This window comes from Oncorhynchus clarkii, chromosome 30 (assembly GCF_045791955.1).
Source record: "Oncorhynchus clarkii lewisi isolate Uvic-CL-2024 chromosome 30, UVic_Ocla_1.0, whole genome shotgun sequence".
NCBI classification, from domain to species: Eukaryota; Metazoa; Chordata; class Actinopteri; order Salmoniformes; family Salmonidae; genus Oncorhynchus; species Oncorhynchus clarkii.
The window spans coordinates 5,618,732-5,638,574 of NC_092176.1; the positions used below are offsets into that span (position 1 = coordinate 5,618,732).

At 43.0% G+C, this 19,843-nt stretch overlaps 1 long non-coding RNA gene across 2 annotated transcripts in view; it reads right to left on the reverse strand.

Annotated features, from left to right (window-relative positions):
• Positions 1–1,242: 1,242 nt before the first annotated feature.
• Positions 1,243–19,843, reverse strand: part of LOC139390056 (uncharacterized) — a 67,146-nt gene continuing 48,545 nt past the window's right edge. For both annotated transcript variants that reach the window (XR_011629455.1, XR_011629454.1), the window contains exons 3-4: positions 8,211–8,288; positions 1,243–1,669 (exon numbers count right to left, since the gene is read on the reverse strand). This is a non-coding gene — a long non-coding RNA (uncharacterized lncRNA). The remainder of the gene's footprint in view (positions 1,670–8,210; positions 8,289–19,843) is intronic.

A 19,843-nucleotide genomic window follows, 5' to 3' on the forward strand; every position in this document is an offset into this window, starting at 1 on the left:
TTAAAAAAATAATTGTACTGTTTGAATTTGTTAATAAAATATGGGACATAACGACAGTTTATCGCAGCTCCACTCTAGCTTGGTTAGCACACACCGGTGGAGGCTGGTGGGAGGAGCTAAAGGAGGACAGGCTCATTGTAATAGCTGGAATGGAATCAATGGAACGGTATCAGACAGATCAAACCATATGGAAACCACATATTTGACGCCGTTCCATTGATTCCAGCCATTACAATGAGCCTGTCCTCCTATAGCTCCTCCCACCAGCCTCCACTGGCACACACACTGGTGTGTGTGTGTGTGTGTGTGTAAGGGAAAGATTGAAGCCATCTTTCATCTCCTGCAGCGTCCAGGTACTCTACATGATATGATGATACAGGCCCAATTAAGGGATGGGGCTGCGTGAAAAATGTGATGACAGGGCAAATAGGAAGACTAGACTCTGATCTACCATCTGAAAGAGAGTGAAAAGAGGGGAGGGAGAGAGAGAGAGAGTTGATAAGGGAAATGAAAAGGAGGGAGAGGGTGAGGAAGGAGAAAGAGGGAGAAGGGGAAGAGAGAGAGAGAAGAGGTGTATCCAGAGTGACTTATAGTCGTGAATGCATACATTTTTCTTACTTTTTCCGTACTACTATGGTGAGATACACTTCTCTCCCTCCTTTCCTCCTCGTGGCCTTTCAAGCCATGACCTCTCTCTCTCTCTTCCTTTCTGATGACACCTAGATTATGAATGCTTTGTTAATGCCAGTGTTGCCTTAAGCGTATGCCTTGTGTGTAATTTAAGTGTATGCTTTGTATGTGAATTCATTCATTTCAAAATGTAATTAAATCTATTTGCATTTAGTATTCCATGTCACATGTGGTTATGTAGGAGAAACGTAGAAGATTCAAACACTAACCTGACATGTGGCTATGCTACAAAGTTTTCTCTGGTTGACAAGGTGCTTCGGGTAATGAGCATAGCTAGTATCTTATCCATTTGAGATTTTACAGTTTTGTCTAATTTGACATATTGACAATGTAGGAATACATACTGTCTTTGTACTGTATGCAAACTGTATGTTTCTCAGCATTGTCAGGGTCCATCAGAAACAACTACAGCCATATCAGCAACCGGTCTCCTTTGATCCCACAGAGGACCTAATTATGTCAAAGGTATACAGACAAGGCTTACTGTAGACAGAAATCATGTGGGGAAAATTAATACTTCTCAAAAATATTATTGAATATACTTTATTCAATTTATTGAGAAAATACAGTGATTTGAGAACGTACAAAAATATTGTCTTGATGTACCGTTTCAATCAATTCATATTTCAGATGAAGAGCAAGTGCACTGTGGGTTCCATTTGGGTTTTATACTCAATTCTAAGGACAGATTCACTTGAAATCCAGTACAGCAATAAAGACTTTTACAATTCAGAATAAATGATGTTGTACTTTTACAGCCCAGTAGAAGGTAAACAGTTGCAACTGATTTTTAAATCACAATGATACAGAAATGACTGAGTGCTGACTATGCATGCTGATAAGAAATAGTAGTTTGCTGTATCCTTCTTCATCAGCATACTGTATCTTGACTGTTGTTGATGATCAGATGGAACTGACAGTCCATGCCTCTCTCTCCACTCGAGACAGCTGTAGAGAGTCACCCAGATCAATGCTCCACCTAGACAAGACAAACACACACTATTAGTTTAACAATATAATCTCTGTCCAAGTGATCATTCTCTTCATGTTAAACTCTTGTGTCTTGGGTGAACTTGGAACTTTGAACTTGGAGGGGCTTTACTTTCATACCCCAGGCAATGAATAGTATTTTCCTTTTGTTATCCAATGGACCGTTTCAATGTGTTTACAGTGCCTTGCAAAAGTATTCATCCCCCTTGGCGTTTTTCCTATTTTGTTTCATTACAACCTGTAATTTAAATAGATTTTTTGGGGGATTTCATGTAATGGACATACACAAAATAGTCCAAATTGGTGAAGTGAAAAAAAACCCGTAATAAAATGAAATAATAAAAACAGAAAAGTGGTGCGTGCATATGTATTCACCCCCTTTGCTATGAAGTCCCTAAATAAGATCTGGTGCAACCAATTACCTTCAGAAGTCACATAATTAGTTAAATAAAGTCCACCTGTGTGCAATCTAAGTGTCACATGATCTCAGTGTATATATACACACCTGTTCTGAAAGTCACCAGAGTCTGCAACACCACTAAGCAAGCGGCACCACCAAGCAAGCGGCACCACCAAGCAAGCAGCACCATGAACACCAAGGAGCTCTCCAAACAGGTCAGGGACAAAGTAGTGGAGAAGTACAGATCAGGGTTGGGTTATACAAAAATATACAAGAACATCCCATGAAGCACCATTAAATCCATTATTCAAAAATGGCACCACAACAAACCTGCCAAGAGAGGGCTGCCCACCAAAACTCACAGACCAGGCAAGTAGGGCATTAATCAGAGAGGAAACAAAGAGACCAAAGATAACCCTGAAGGAGCTGCAAAGCTCCACAGAGGAGATTGGAGTATCTGTCCATAGGACCACTTTAAGCCGTATAATCCCCAAAGCTGGGCTTTACAGGAGAGAAAAAAAAAGCCATTGCTTAAAGAAAAATATAAGCAAACACATTTGGTGTTCACCAAACGACACGTGGGAGACTCCCCAAACATATGGAAGAAGGTACTCTGGTTAGATGAGACTAAAATTTATGTTTTTGGCTATCAAGGAAAACGCTATGTCTGGCGCAAACCCAACACCTCTCATCACCCCGAGAACACCATCTCCACAGTGAAGCATGGTGGTGGCAGCATCATGCAGTGGGTAAGTGTCACGTCTGGAGGAAACCTGGCACCATCCCTACGGAGGAGCATGGTGGCGGCAGCATCATGCTGTGGGGATGATTTTCATCGGCAGGGACTGTGAAACTGGTCAGGATTGAAGGAATGATCAATGGTGCCTAATTCAGGGAAATTCTTGAGGGAAACCTGTTTCAGTCTTCAAGAGATTTGAGAGTGGGACGGAGGTTCACCCTTCAGCAGGACATTGACCCTAAGCATACTGCTAAAGCAACATTTGAGTGGTTTAAGGGGAAACATTTAAACGTCTTGGAATAGTCTAGTCAAAGCCCAGATCTCAAGTTTGCTGTACACCAGCGGAACCCATCCAATTTGAAGGAGCTGGATCAGTTTTGCCTTGAAGACTGGGCAAAAATCCCAGTGTCTAGATGTGCCAAGCTTATAGAGACATACTGTACCCCAAGAGACTTGCAGCTGTAATTGCTGAAAAAGGTGGCTCTACAAAAAATTTACTTTGGGGGGGTGAATAGTTATGCACGCTCAAATTGTCAGTTTTTTGTCCTATTTCTTGTTTGTTTCACAATAAAATATATTTTGCATCTTCAAAGCATGTTGTGTAAATCAAATGATACAAACACCCCCAAAATCCATATTAATTCCAGGTTGTAAGGCAACAAAATAGGAAAAATGCCAAGGGGGGTGAATACTTTCGCAAGCCACTGTATGTTACAATACAGTTTATATTTTGATTCAAACCAACTGTTCATCCAAACATATGACTTACAAGTACAGCACAACAAACACACATGCTGTAGCTACTGTCAAAAGCACGAGGAATAGCACCTTTTTTTCTAAGAATTTACCATCTAGAACCTAAAATGGTTCTTCAGCCGTCCACATAGGAGAACCCTGGGACTAACTCTTTATGGTTCCAGCTAGAACTATTTTGGGTTCCAGGTAGAACCCTTTCCACAGATCCAAAAAGGGTTATCCTGTGGGGACCGCAGAATAACCCTAAAATAAATAAATCTTTGCTTTTTTTTTGAGTGCTCCAACTCCTTTCTACCTTGAATTAGTCCTTTTGGAATTTTTCTTGTTAAGCCCTTCTCGTGATTTTTGTCATTGTTGTTGAACACCCCTACTGTCTTTTGTTTGCTGAAGCACGAATTCCCACCGAAACCTTTCTGGAACCTTTTTTCTAAGAGTGAACTTTCTACTATACATTTTGCATACATTTCACCACATACAAACTCCAGGCCTGCAGATGAAGAGGACTCTGAGTTCAAAGTTCCCAAGGTACTCGACAGCAACAAAGGGCCACAACAATGGCTCCTGACATGAGTCTCCCTCATATCACACTGCACTTTCTACGCATTGTTCCCCTGGCCTTCTCACATGTATTGCCTTACATTATGTTCTTAGAAGTGGATAAGACAGCCAGGTTTTGTGCTGGGGACACAAGGCCTGGGAGTGTCTATGTGTTACAGACGCTTATTATTCTCTCATAGGGCGATGGGGCGATGGAGCTGGGGAACGCCTTATCAGATCCCCCTTACACTCACCCCAACCTGGGTTCAGATCCTCTGTACAACACCCCCCCACCACCACTCTCTCACCAGACACTCCCTCCAACAAGGTATTATGCTATCATGTTTCTCGAAAGTATAGAGGCTGCTGACAAGCATGGTAGCCTTTATGGGGCATTATGGAAGTATATACCATGTTGCTACAGCAGCTGGGGCTACTGGAGTTTCAACAGAGATACGGCTGATTATTGCTTTAAATAGTGTAAAAATTATTCAGGATAAATACATTTTCTATCATCTTTATACATTGCTGTCCAGCAGTTGACATTTTTGGGGGTAAGCACAGCAGTGTATATTACAAGGTACTTTATGTTTTGTGCAGGTATTTGGAGAGCACTAAAATATATACTGTAGCTGCTAATACGCAACTGGTTTTCAGTGGATGTGGCCCCACTGCATTCAACTTTGCATCACTCCTTGCCTCGAACAAAACAAAACCCAAACGGAAGAAAGAACAGAGCAGAGTTCAAAGGGCACACCTCCTTGCTTACACAGAGCACCTTAAGGGCACTCCCTGCCTGCCTGTCACCCTCCCTCCCTACCTACCTCCCTTCTTGCCTGCCTGCCTGCCTCCCTCCCTACCTCCCTCCCTTCTCGCATGCCTGTCTTCTGGCCGTTTGTGGCAGGCAGGTTCTTTTTTTTCTTTCTTACATCCTACTCTCTGCATCCTACTCCCTTTGAGTCTGCACATTTACACATCTATCTGGAGCTAAAGCCGCGTCAAACTACACACATGTTTCACGCACGTGTGTGACTGTCTGTGTGTGGGCGTATACTTTTTTGTGTGTTAAACACATCTCTATCCCACCACTGAGTGACTAGGCGTTGCTTATACCTATCCCAGAGTGCTCAGTTACCTCGGATGGGCCCTGTGGCTTTCTATGGTGGTACAGGCGACACAGCCAGATGGAGGGGGCTAATGGTTGACTACACACACACACACACACACACACACACACACACACACACACACACACACACACACACACACACACACACAGCTTTGTTCCTTTTTCTGGAATGCTCATCCATTTAAGCAGTACCTTTGTCCTCCAAAAAGCAACTCGAAAGGTACATTCTTGATTTAAATGACTTTTGAAGGTATTTTAAAAGCAAAGACAAGTATTTAACATATTTCAAAACTCCTTTAAAGAATGAGATGTATAAATGCAATCCATTGTCCAGATTGTACAGTGAAAACCAGTAGATATTACACTGAGTATACAAAACATTAAGAACACCTGCTCTTTCTATGACATACAGTGGGGCAAAAAAGTATTTAGTCAGCCACCAATTGTGCAAGTTCTCCCACTTAAAAAGATGAGAGAGGCCTGTAATTTTCATCATAGGTACACTTCAACTATGACAGACAAAATGAGAAAAAAAATCCAGAAAATCACATTGTAAGATTTTTAATGAATTTATTTGCAAATGATGGTGGAAAATAAGTATTTGGTCAATAACAAAAGTTTATCTCAATACTTTGTTATATACCCTTTGTTGGCAATGACAGAGGTCAAACGTTTTCTGTAAGTCTTCACAAGGTTTTCACACACTGTTGCTGGTATTTTGGCCCATTCCTCCATGCAGATCTCCTCTAGAGCAGTGATGTTTTGGGGCTGTTGCTGGGCAACACAAACTTTCAACTCCCTCCAAAGATTTTCTATGGGGTTGAGATCTGGAGACTGGCTAGGCCACTCCAGGACCTTGAAATGCTTCTTACGAAGCCACTCCTTCGTTGCCCGGGCGGTGTGTTTGGGATCATTGTCATGCTGAAAGGCCCAGCCACGTTTAATCTTCAATGCCCTTGCTGATGGAAGTAGGTTTTCACTCAAAATCTCACGATACATGGCCCCATTCATTCTTTCCTTTACACGGATCAGCCGTCCTGGTCCCTTTGCAGAAAAACAGCCCCAAAGCATGATGTTTCCACCCCCATGCTTCACAGTAGGTATGGTGTTCTTTGGATGCAACTCAGCATTCTTTGTCCTCCAAACACGACGAGTTGAGTTTTTACCAAAAAGTTATATTTTGGTATCATCTGACATGGACATGTACTGGTTTAAGCAGGGGGACACGTCTGGCACTGCAGGATTTGAGTCCCTGGCGGCGTAGTGTGTTACTGATGGTAGGCTTTGTTACTTTGGTCCCAGCTCTCTGCAGGTCATTCACTAGGTCCCCCCGTGTGGTTCTGGAATTTTTGCTCACTGTTCTTGTGATCATTTTGACCCCACGGGGTGAGATCTTGCGTGGAGCCCCAGATCGAGGGAGATTATCAGTGGTCTTGTATGTCTTCCATTTCCTAATAATTGCTCCCACAGTTGATTTCTTCAAACCAAGCTGCTTACCTATTGCAGATTCAGTCTTCCCAGCCTGGTGCAGGTCTACAATTTTGTTTCTGGTGTCCTTTGACAGCTCGTTGGTCTTGGCCATAGTGGAGTTTGGAGTGTGACTGTTTGAGGTTGTGGATAGGTGTATTTTATACTGATAACAACTTCAAACAGGTGCCATTAATACAGGTAATGAGTGGAGGACAGAGGAGCCTCTTAAAGAAGAAGTTACAGGTCTGTGAGAGCCAGAAATCTTGCTTGTTTGTAGGTGACCAAATACTTATTTTCCACCATAATTTGCAAATAAATAAATTAAATATCCTACAATGTGATTTTCTGGAATTTCTTTTCTCATTTTGTCTGTCATATTTGAAGTGTACCTATGTTGAAAATTACAGGCCTCTATCATCTTTTTAAGTGGGAGAACTTGCACAATTGGTGGCTGACTAAATACTTTTTTGCCCCACTGTAGGCTGACCAGGTGAATCCAGGTGAAAGTTATGATCCCTTACTGATGTCACTTGTTAAATCCACTTAAATCAGTGTAGATGAAGGGGAGGAGACACGTTAAAGAAGCCTTGAGACAAATGTGACATGGACTGTGTATGTGTGCCATTCAGAGGGTGACTGGGCAAGACAAAATATTTAAGTGCCAAAGGACATCCAGCCAACTTGACACAACTGTGGGAATCATTGGAGCCAACATGGGCCAGAAACCCTGTGGAACGCTTTCGACACCTTGTAGAATCCATGCCTCTATGAATTTTTGAGGGCAAAATGGGGGAGGGGGGTATTCAACTCAATTATTTTAAGCAACATATTGCGATTGATTTATTCTGAACTGTTTTGGTAAAATGTAATTAACAAAAATGTCAACAACTTACATACATTTTTATTAAGTATGTGTTATTGTTAAAAACATTTTTTTTTATCAATTTCAATTCACCACAGAATAATTTTTTACAGTACAGGACTATAGAAACCTTAAGGAGGCATACTTTTGCATATGTCAGGTTGGATGGAAACAGACATGATCAAAACGCACAAGAAAAGCCTTTCCACCAGAGGAGGCTATTTGTTTTGGATGCTTGAAACATTGCATTATCTCCTTCAGTGTTGCAGTCAAAGAGTAAATAATGTATAGTCTCTCCTGCACTGTGAAAAAGCCCAGTCTTCACTTCTGGGATCATCCAGGGTTTACTTTTATAAATGGGCTTTCAGGGTCTTCAGAGAAATGGATAACACCACAGAATGTGGGTCAGACCATTTAATTTGCGCAGCGTTTCTCTTTGTCTCATTCAATCAGTGTTTGACAGATGCAATGTCACTCATCACATCTTAGGGACATCTGGGGCCAAAACTATTTCAGACTATGAATTGGTTGAGGTAAGGATTATTTGATCCATGATAAGAGGTTATTGAGACAGATATGGCCCAGCTAACGAAAGGACAAGAACAGACCTATGTGAAATGCCAGATCTCACACTCACCTCTTCGATCTGTGGGCCATACTTAACACATGGACAAATCAGAAGCTATCCTCTTTCTCTCTGTCTGGCTCCTCTCACCTGAAACAGAATAACATAATGAGATTTTAGAAGTTTTTCCCACTGACAATACAGGGGAAAGTGTTGAGACCACTTGACTTTGTCCACATTTTGTTACATTATAGCCATATATTAAAATTGATTAAATAAATATTTCTCATCAATCTACACACAATACCACATAATGACAAAGCGAAAACAGGTTTATAGAAATACCTTATTTACATAAGTATTCAGACCCTTTGCTATGAGAAATTGAACTCAGGTGCATCTTGTTTCCATTGATCATCCTTGAGATGTCTTTTCAATTCATTGGACATGATTTGGAAAGGCACACACCTGTCTATATAAGGTCCCACAGATGACAGTGCATGTCAGAGCAAAAACCAAGCCATGAGGTCAAAGGAATTGTCTGCAGAGCTTCCGAGACGGGATTGTGTCGAGGCACAGATCTGGGGAAGGGTACCAAAAAATGTCTGTAGCACTGAAGGTCCCCAGGAACACAGTGGCCTCCGTCATTCTTAAATGGAAGACGCTTGGAAACACCAAGACTCTTCCTAGAGCTAGCCGCCCGGCCAAACTGAGCAATCGGGGGAGAAGGGCTTTGGTCAGGGAGGTGACCAAGAACCTGATGGTCACTCTGACAGAGCTCCTGAGTTCCTCTGTGGAGATGGAAGAACCTTCCAGAAGGACAACGATCTCTGGAGCACCCCACCAATCAGGTCTTTATGGTAGAGCGGCTTGATGGAAGCCACTCCTCAGTAAAAGGCACATGACAGCCCGCTTGGAGTTTGCCAAATGGCACCTAAAGGACTCTCAGGCCATGAGAAACAATATTATCTTGTTTGATGAAACCAAGATTGAACTCTTTGGCCTGAATGCCAAGCGTAACATCTGGAGGAAATCTGGCACCATCCCTACGGTGAAGCATGGTGGTGGCAACATCATGCTGTGGGGATGTTTTCAGTGTCAGGGACTGGGAGACTAGCCAGGATCAAGGGAAAGATGAACAGATTAAAGTACAGAGAGATCCTTGATGAAAACCTACTCCAGAGCGCTCAGAACCTCAGACCGGGGTGAAGGTTCACCTTCCAACAGGACAATGACCCAAGCACACGGCGATGACAACACAGCAGTGGCTTCGGGACAAGTCTTAATGTCCTTGAGTGGCCCAGCCAGAGCCCGGACTGGAACCTGATCGAACATCTCTGGAGAGACCTGAACATAGCTGTGCAGCAACGCTCCCCATCCAACCTGACAGAGCTTGAGAGGATCTGCAGAGAGGAATGGGAGAAACTCCCGACATACAGGTGTGCCAAGCTTGTAGCGTCATTCCTAAGAAGCCTCGAGGCTGTAATCGCTGCCAAAGGTGCTTCAACAAAGTACTGAGTAAAGGGTCTGAATACTGTTTTTGCCTTGTCATTATGGGGTGTTGTGTGTGGATTGATGAGGGGGAAAAAATTATTTCATCAATTTTTTGCATAAGGCTGTAACGTAACAAAATGTGGAAAAGGTAAGGGGTCTGAATACTTTCCTAATCACTATGTTTCATGAGCGGACCACAGTGACACAGACTTGACTTGTCTTCATATGACTTTGGGTTTGGGATTTTTGACACATTTTTATGTCCCTGTTTGGTTCTCTTGTAGAAGCCTTTGACAGTAGAGTCGCATCTTAAGTCTGGCTATTGTGGCACCACGACATAACTCTCTTTGGCTCCCTTCCCCCTCTTTCCCACCAGTTGGAGGTACATTGAAAGAGTTTCAAAAACTCTCAATTATTTATTTGATTTTCTGTTCACACCTTTAACCCCTCAGCAAATGTGCAGGCTGTTTGTGTTAAGAATATACCCCCCGGGGCTCTGTGTATTTATGTGGCATAACATACATACTTGTGCCTGCGAACACATATACCAGTGCCTTGCGAAAGTATTCGGCCCCCTTGAACTTTGCGACCTTTTGCCACATTTCAGGCTTCAAACATAAAGATATAAAACTGTATTTTTTTGTGAAGAATCAACAACAAGTGGGACACAATCATGAAGTGGAACGACATTTATTGGATATTTCAAACTTTTTTAACAAATCAAAAACTGAAAAATTGGGCGTGCAAAATTATTCAGCCCCTTTACTTTCAGTGCAGCAAACTCTCTCCAGAAGTTCAGTGAGGATCTCTGAATGATCCAATGTTGACCTAAATGACTAATGATGATAAATACAATCCACCTGTGTGTAATCAAGTCTCCGTATAAATGCACCTGCACTGTGATAGTCTCAGAGGTCCGTTAAAAGCGCAGAGAGCATCATGAAGAACAAGAAACACGCCAGGCAGGTCCGAGATACTGTTGTGAAGAAGTTTAAAGCCGGATTTGGATACAAAAAGATTTCCCAAGCTTTAAACATCCCAAGGAGCACTGTGCAAGCGATAATATTGAAATGGAAGGAGTATCAGACCACTGCAAATCTACCAAGACCTGGCCGTCCCTCTAAACTTTCAGCTCATACAAGGAGAAGACTGATCAGAGATGCAGCCAAGAGGCCCATGATCACTCTGGATGAACTGCAGAGATCTACAGCTGAGGTGGGAGACTCTGTCCATAGGACAACAATCATTTGTATATTGCACAAATCTGGCCTTTATGGAAGAGTGGCAAGAAGAAAGCCATTTCTTAAAGATATCCATAAAAAGTGTTGTTTAAAGTTTGCCACAAGCCACCTGGGAGACACACCAAACATGTGGAAGAAGGTGCTCTGGTCAGATGAAACCAAAATTGAACTTTTTGGCAACAATGCAAAACTTTATGTTTGGTGTAAAAGCAACACAGCTCATCACCCTGAACACACCATCCCCACTGTCAAACATGGTGGTGGCAGCATCATGGTTTGGGCCTGCTTTTCTTCAGCAGGGACAGGGAAGATGGTTAAAATTGATGGGAAGATGGATGGAGCCAAATACAGGACCATTCTGGAAGAAAACCTGATGGAGTCTGCAAAAGACCTGAGACTGGGACGGAGATTTGTCTTCCAACAAGACAATGATCCAAAACATAAAGCAAAATCTACAATGGAATGGTTCAAAAATAAACATATTCAGGTGTTAGAATGGCCAAGTCAAAGTCCAGACCTGAATCCAATCGAGAATCTGTGGAAAGAACTGAAAACTGCTGTTCACAAATACTCTCCATCCAACCTCACTGAGCTCGAGCTGTTTTGCAAGGAGGAATGGGAAAAAATGTCAGTCTCTCGATGTGCAAAACTGATAGAGACATACCCCAAGCGACTTACAGCTGTAATCGCAGCAAAAGGTGGCGCTACAAAGTATTAACTTAAGGGGGCTGAATAATTTTGCACGCCCAATTTTTCAGTTTTTGATTTGTTAAAAAAGTTTGAAATATCCAATAAATGTCGTTCCACTTCATGATTGTGTCCCACTTGTTGTTGATTCTTCACAAAAAATACAGTTTTATATCTTTATGTTTGAAGCCTGAAATGTGGCAAAAGGTCGCAAAGTTCAAGGGGGCCGAATACTTTCGCAAGGCACTGTACTGTACGTGTACTAAACTGGGAGTTTAGTACACATGTATGTGTTCACAGGCACAGGTGTGTATGTTATGTCACATACATACTTTTTTGCAATACTTTTGTAAACAAAACAAAAAAAAATCTGCACTGAGGCTTGGTCCGCTAATATAGCAAAGGCTCTGTGCACTACTTTTGTGAAGACACAATGAGGTCCCAGATGGTATTATTATAACACAGTTTGATCTGTGTGTGTGTGTGTGTGTGTGTGTGTGTGTGTGTGTGTGTGTGTGTGTGTGTGTGTGTGTGTGTGTGTTTGGTGTATTGGATATAGAAGGATATGTATTCACCTGCCCTGTCCTATGTTCTGTACTCTTTGTCCTGACTGATTGTGTGTCTGTCTGAGTATACATGGTGTTAGTAAAGTCACAAAACTTCGCAAAGCAAGCCATTAGCAGCAACCATTGTTGGGGCTACAACTGTATAAAACCCCTAAAACACAACTGAATACATGCACCCCCATCCCACGCGCACACACACACACACACTCACACACCACTACCTCCACCACTTCTTAAACTCAAAATAGACGCTAAAACAAAGACACGACAATGTACTGAGGTTCTAGCAACAATTAAATTCTGGGTGAGTGTGAATAGATTGGACCAAATCCGTGTTGAACTGATGAATCAAAGAGCAGTGCGGCAGATGAAAGGTGTGGGTAATATATGTATGTCTGTACACAGCTAACTGGCTCTGGCTTTAGTCTACTGTGTGTGAGTGAATATTAATGTCACCGAGATATGTGGTTCTTAAAGGATCTCCATGATCTCCACCCCCCCCTCCCACTGTCTACCCCCTCTGCCCTTGGCCATGTCGCCGTGGTATCTCCCTGGCATGCTGAAGGGTTGTCATGGATACCACCAGACACATCCGCCATACCATGAGCGGGGGACGCTGAGCGCTTCGGTGGGGCCGGCGCCGAGACTTTCCCCCCTCCACCTCCCTTCCCCCAAACCCTTCCCCCCTCAACCCATCAACCCCCACCCAATCCCCTCTTTCCCCCTTCACATATCACAGCCCAAACCCCCTCTCTATGGCTCTTTTCCCCGTTTTTTTGCTGGCTAGGCCTGAGACTAACAGCAGCTATCCATACCCCATACCAGGGTCCTGTCTGCCTTTCAGTATAATGAATTCATGGCATTCTGAGTAGGAGGTACAGGAGACACAGACACATGGCTGAACCAGGAGTAATACAATAATTAAATAAGACACCACAAACCTGCACAGATGTATCTCCGGGGCCAACGCCTTGAATGAGCTGAATGCGACAATGAAATGTGTGTGTGTGTGTGTGTCTGTTTGCTTGAGGCCTGGATTCAACTTGAGGTTCATCCTGAAGAGATCCTTTTCATAAGCCACTGTCAATTATTCAACAGTGCACTTGCTTAAATGCTCTGTGTCCAAACTCTCCACTCTGCCTAACATTCGCCACTTATGATCTGTGCACTTTTCTATTGAGGTGAACATAGGTGTGTTGATCGGTTCAAATGTTCACACTCAAGTCTTAGATTTTTTTTATTTTTTTTTAACTATGAACATTTAATACCATTGCTAACACTCAACATGGTTATGCACAGTCATAGTTGGGTTAAATATTACAACAAATAAAATATTGTCCCGCAAAAAAATGCATAAAATCCAGTCTCGCAAAGTAAAGGAGTTCATATTTTATGACACCTCCTCTCGCTCACCCTCGCTTTAATATTTTCCAATATGACAACGCTCTCTTCTTGCACGTATGCTCAGGAAAAATAATCCTCTGTGATTGAAAAGCTAATTTTAAATGTCAATTATTCTTATGCAAATGCATGTGCAGTTTCTCATGTCTGAAAAGGTTGGGAGCACAGATGGGTGCAGACACAAATCTCCTTCCAAAAAACACAGTGTCTTCCCGTCTGCCTCTTTATTTGTACCTCCAGGACAAGAAAGCTCCCAGACAAAGAAAGCTTGCATAATGGGACTGTGATATTTGCATGCTTGTTGTCCATGCTGAACACCAAACATATCGTAAATTGACGATACAATACAGGAACTCTAACTGTGGCCTAGAAGGGCCATTCAACACCAAAACAGTAAAGATATTGTAGGCTATGCAATACTATGGTATTATCATTGTTATGTAAACAATGCCACATTGTATCACTGGGGATAATGTGGACTAAAACGACCATGGTGAAGCATGGATGAACCTCAGAGTGGCTGTGCCATTTCATAATTCGTATAACTCACCATATTAACTAGTAGTTGTGTTCTATGCAGTTGACACCTTACCGAGCCAGAGCCTCCACCAGAGACAGAGAGGCCGAGGACGAAAGGGAGGGCTAGAGAGAGTGAGAGACAGAGAGAAAAAAAGAACGAAAGAAAGAGAGAGACAGAGATCAGCGGTAGAGCAATACAGGGGGGGGGGGGGGGGGGGGGGGGGGGGTAGAGTCTTGTTCCCTGACCCTCTCAGCTGATGTGACTTTAAAAAAAAAGCCTTTTCAGGCCCAAACAGGATCAAACAACCTGCTGTAGAGTCCGTTTACACCACAACAATGGTCTCCATTCACCCTCCGCCTCAACACAACAGCTTTTTCCACAAGTAATCTTTTTCTGTATTATTAGCTCAAAGGGTGTAGAGAGAGAGTGGGTTGAGTAGGAGGAAGGGGGAGGAAAAGGGAGGGGGGCTGTGTGGAGACATCTTAGACGATAATGGTGTTTCGCAGATTAGATGATATCGGTGAGCAGTGTTTGTTTTGAACTGTCTGCCTCCAGCCACTGAGATCTATACCTAGAGCCGCACTAATTCACACTCAAAAAACACAAGAGAAACTTAGGTTGCACTTTACACTCGTACAGGTTGAACATTTGGGCACTGATAAATGGCTACATTTGGAATCCATTGGCTGTACAGTAACATGCTACACATGACATCAGAGATTTACAACGCTGTATGGGTTTTGACTGACAGACGTTCTGAACACCTCGCGTGACAAGAAGTTGCCCCCATCCCTCCCGCTAATTGGGCAAATGGTTTGTTGTCTGAGTGAGGGTAATGCTGTAAATTAAGAGGACTCTATGTATTTTGAAAAAGGAGATGTTGAGGACTGTAATAAATACCGCTTCAATGTCATACAAGCAAGCCAAACACCCATGAGTCCAAATGTGCACTTTTTTATTTTATTCTTACCTTTATTTAACTAGGCAAGTCAGTTAAGAACAAATTCTTATTTTCAATGACGGCCTAGGAGCAGTGGGTTAACTGCCTGTTCAGGGGCAGAACAACAGATTTGTCTTCCGGTTACTAATCCAACGCTCTAACCACTAGGCTACCCTGCCACCCCGCCCTGCCACTTCACATTTCCATATCATAAAAACACAGTGTCAACATTTATGATCACTATCTTTGATGTACAGTTACAAGATGACATGGTGTCATAACCTGGGTAGATCTGAGCTTATGTTTGTCTATTGTGAAGAACATTGATGCGTGACGCATCCACCTGAATATACTCGTGACTCCTTTCTATGCTCACCAAAATGATGATCTGTTTCCCTGAATTGCATTGTGAAAGCGCAACACCATAAGATTGTATGTTATAACTCAGTTAGTCATGTTGGCAATGGAACAGGCTTTCAAATTATGCTCACCTGACCCAGATTGAGATTTGTAATGGACCGTTTTTGGATTGTGTAAACAACAACAGTAAATTGTGTGATGGCGTGGACGTGGTGCTGTGTTCCAAACTAAACAATTGCAAGTGTGCTTGCTCTAGTTCCTGTAAAATGCACATGAAATCAACATTGTAATGCTTGGATTCCGTCTTGTGTCAGTTGAACTGTTGTATCCTCCCCTTTGGTCTAATATGTTTCCCATAATCTCCAAACTGTTCCCTTTCAATTGCTACAATGGTTATGCATATGCTTTTCATATTTCTTCTGTAAGACATTTTTCAATTTAGCCCTGTCGATATAGGCCAATTCACACAAGTGTAGAGGGTTAAACCCCTCAGATAGCTGAAGCTGCCAATATAAACTGGTGAAGAAATATATATTGAGGACAAGTGAATTAGTGTCTACACAAAGTACTCAAATGAGTGAAAATACCAAAAACCTGAAAAAGTGTGCTTTTAAGTGTCCTGTATGTATGGTTACTACATCTCTTTTATGATAGGGTTCAGCTTGGTTTGTTATTGGGGATTATACATTGAGTGTACAACATTTTAGGAGCACCTTCCTAATATTGAGTTGTACCCCGTTTTGCCCTCAGAACAGCCTCAATTCTTTGGGGCATGGACTCTACAAGGTGTCGAAAGCATACCAAAGGGATCCTGGCCCATGTTGACTCCAATGCTTCCCACGGTTGTGTCAAGTTGGCTGGATGTCCTTCTGGTGGTCACCTATTCTTGATACACACAGGAAACTGTTGAGCGTGAAAACCTTTTAACAGGTGACATCAGTGAGGGATCATAGCTTTCACCTGGATTCACCTGGTCAGTCAGTCTATGTCATGGAAAGACAGTGTAGATCTCCTAGTCTTCATATAGACATGCTGCGAGAGATTAGTCCTTGGTTTTCTCTGGCTGTTCAACATGATAGCGAACTACATCAGCACTATAAGCAGTCCACAACAGAAAATCTGATACAAAAATTGCCCTACAAAAGACAGCCAACACCAAACCCTCAGTAGCTCTCGTCAGATGAAAGAATAAGTACATCACATTGTAGAGGGTTGTCAGGAAAGTTAGAGAAACCTCGTTGGACGCATTAGATGGATCTAAAATCATGAACAACTTTGACAAGGAACTCGATGTAGAGACAAGGAGCAAACAAAATGGCCGTCCATATCCCATCGCAAACTGTAGTTCAACAAATCATGAATGACAGCTGATAACAGACAGGCACTTTTCCTCTCCTTTTTCTTTCTCATTCTCTCTCTTCCTGAAGTGTGTGTCATAGATGTCAAAATGGTAAGGGGAGTCTTTTTGAACAGGCAGGCAGCCTGCTGGACCACAGAGCGAATAAACATCCATGTGAGGAGAAAGCGATCCGGGCCCTCTCACACTGAGCCTCTCCTGGGTAAAACACTGCTCATACAATTGATAGAAGAGGCCTTTTATTAAGTCCCTGTGGGGCTAGCTCCGGATCAAACACACACACATACGCATACGCACACACACACACATATATATAAGAACTCTACACACACGTGCGCTAGTGCACAAACACAGGCATTTTACATCTGCCCAAACTAGGAGTGACTGAGTTAACATCTTCACCCCTTCATAGGTGGTGAGGAGAGGAATTTTTTAAATAGAAAAATAGATTAGGTGTCTAATACAGTTGTGACTGTATGGGTTAGGGTCCGGCTGGTTACCCACAAGGACAAACTTACAACCCTGTCTAAAGCAGATGTGTGTGTGTGTGTGTGTGTGAAGGTACACTGTATGTTGGTGTTGTGTCACCGCTGTCCCAGCACTGTGCTTATGACGACACAATATGGGGGATCTAGGCACAAGAAGAAGAAAAAACTGCAACACCTTTTTCCTTCCCAAAAAACAATTTTAATAAATGTACATCCCATTGACTGCCTCACTCCAGGCCGGCAGCCCCTCATGTAGAATCTATGGGAATCCTCCTCCTAAATGAGCTCACACGGCTTTGCCTATTCTTCCCCTGTCAGAGACCCCTGCTTTCTCTGGGACACCCCCTTTTCCAGTCCCCCATGTTCCGTCAGACCCCTCTGTCCCCCCCACTCCCTCCCCCAGCTCTTCACTCCCTCTACTCCCTCACTTTCAACTCCAATTTGGGCACAATGAAGTTGTTCTGGCTGACAGTTTGGCCAGGAGAATAGGTGCTGTTTGAGCCTGCTGTGTGGCCCTGGAGTGGGCCCATTCTCCCCCTCGCCGGCTCAGTTACCTAGGGCCTGGCTGCCGGGACACATACAGCCCCATCCCCATGCTCCCACCCTGACCCAAACAATTAGCCTCAAACTACAAGGAGGCAAATAGAGACTCCCCCTCCTACCAAACAACCAGCTCCTACCAAACAACCAAAACACCCTCTAGTCCACCTCACACACCTCACTGCACATTATCCCAAATCCCCAAACGTGTAGTGTGTGTGTGTGTGAGCGCGTGCGCACAGCCAGGTCGATCAAGATAGACTGCGAAATGTAACGTCCATCCAGGTAAGCAGAAAGTTGGGAGATGAATCAGGGGCAATGGTGAGCGCTATTACTTACCATCAAGTAGGCTTGGGTTTTGCTAAGGCGTTGTGGGATGGGGATGGAGGATTGGCATAAACCGCAAGATCCAAATCTAAGGGTCGTATCTTCAATGTTAGGCACTTGTTTAACTTTTTTTGTTGTAACTATGGCTGTCAAGGTTAACGTGTTAATCGGCATACGTTTCTTTGCCGCTTTTAATCGCGTCTCCATTACTTCACCACACGGAACCTTTTAAGCGCACGATTCAATGAGAACACAACACGGAACAAAAACGTATGCCCAGTATTACTGGAGCTATGTTTTTGTTATTTCTGCCGCGGATTCATGCGCATGTCGTGGGCTGTTTTAAACTACTCGCATTTTGGTTTGATAACAAACAACATTGTTTAGCTAGCTAGTCATGTTACCTTACTAGCTAGCAACCTGATAACTTGACCACCGACTGGTTATGCACACATTTGGATGGTACAGGAAGAACAGAATAGGAATAGGCTACTCAGAGATGCCTCAAAGGTAGGATGCATATGCAAGGGTGGGGTGTGAATCATTGTGTGTGTGAGAGGGTGCATATGAGAGCGGGAGTAAGTGGGCAGTTTCGTTTTGCATGGCCCGGTTCCCGTATGGGTGGAGATTTCACATATGGACCAATGAAATGGCCTAAACTGTGCAAAAACCCGGGGCAAAACGATCTTGCCCGGTGATAGTGTGTGGGAGGGAGGGAGAGTGTGTAGACCTATGTGTGTAAAGTTATCTGAACAGTACAGACGGTCACACTGTTTTCATAACATTGTTGGACAAGTTTAAAAGCTCCTTGTTCTTTGTATCCATAGAGCTGGTTATTTTTTCCTATAGCCACAGTCATTTAGAATGCCACAAGCTTTAAACAGTACTTAAGCACATAAAGTGTGTGTGTGTGTGTGTGTGTGTGTGTGTGTGTGTGTGTGTTTAACTATTCTTGTGTGAACCAGAAGTCCCCACAAGAATAGTAAACAACAACAAAAAAATTGACCAATGGGGACATTTTGTTGGTCCCCACAAGGTCAAATGCTATTTTTAGGGGGTTTAGGGTTAAGGTTAGAATTAGTGTTAGGGAGAGCAAATAAAAACAATTAACTAATGCCATTAACCCCTTTAGTCTTTTGACAGTCCTTTTAACCATATCCCAAACCTTAACGGGAAGATTCATCCATTTTGATCATGTGATGCAGAACTAGTCATTTTTTAATTTACCTTTATTTAACTAGACAAGTCAGTTAAGAACAAATTCTTATTTTCAATGACAGCCTAGGAACAGTGGGTTAACTGACTGTTCAGGGGCAGAATGACAGATTTGTATCTTGTCAGCTCAGGGATTTGAACTTCCAATCTTCCAGTTACTAGTCCAATGCTCTAACCACTAGTCCAACGCTCTAACCAACACTCTAACCACTAGGCTACCCTGCCGCCATACTGGCTCTATTTCTGCCTGCTTGAACGGCAATAGCTCAGATACACATGAAATCATCAAAAATACCCAGGAATGGATAGAACATTGCTCAGAGATGCACAAAAAAATAGGTGAATCTTTCCTTGAACCATTTGGAAGTAATGCCTAAACTTAACGTTGGAATTTTGAAGCTTATGGAGAAACGTTGGATTCTACAGTGAGACTGTGAGAGCTTGTGTGTGTGTGTGTGCGTGCGCGCGTGTGTGTGTGTGTGCGCACGCGTGTGTGTGTGTGTGTGTGTGTGTGTGTGTGTGTGTGTGTGTGTGTGTGTGTGTGCGGGCGAGTGTGAGTAACAAACTAA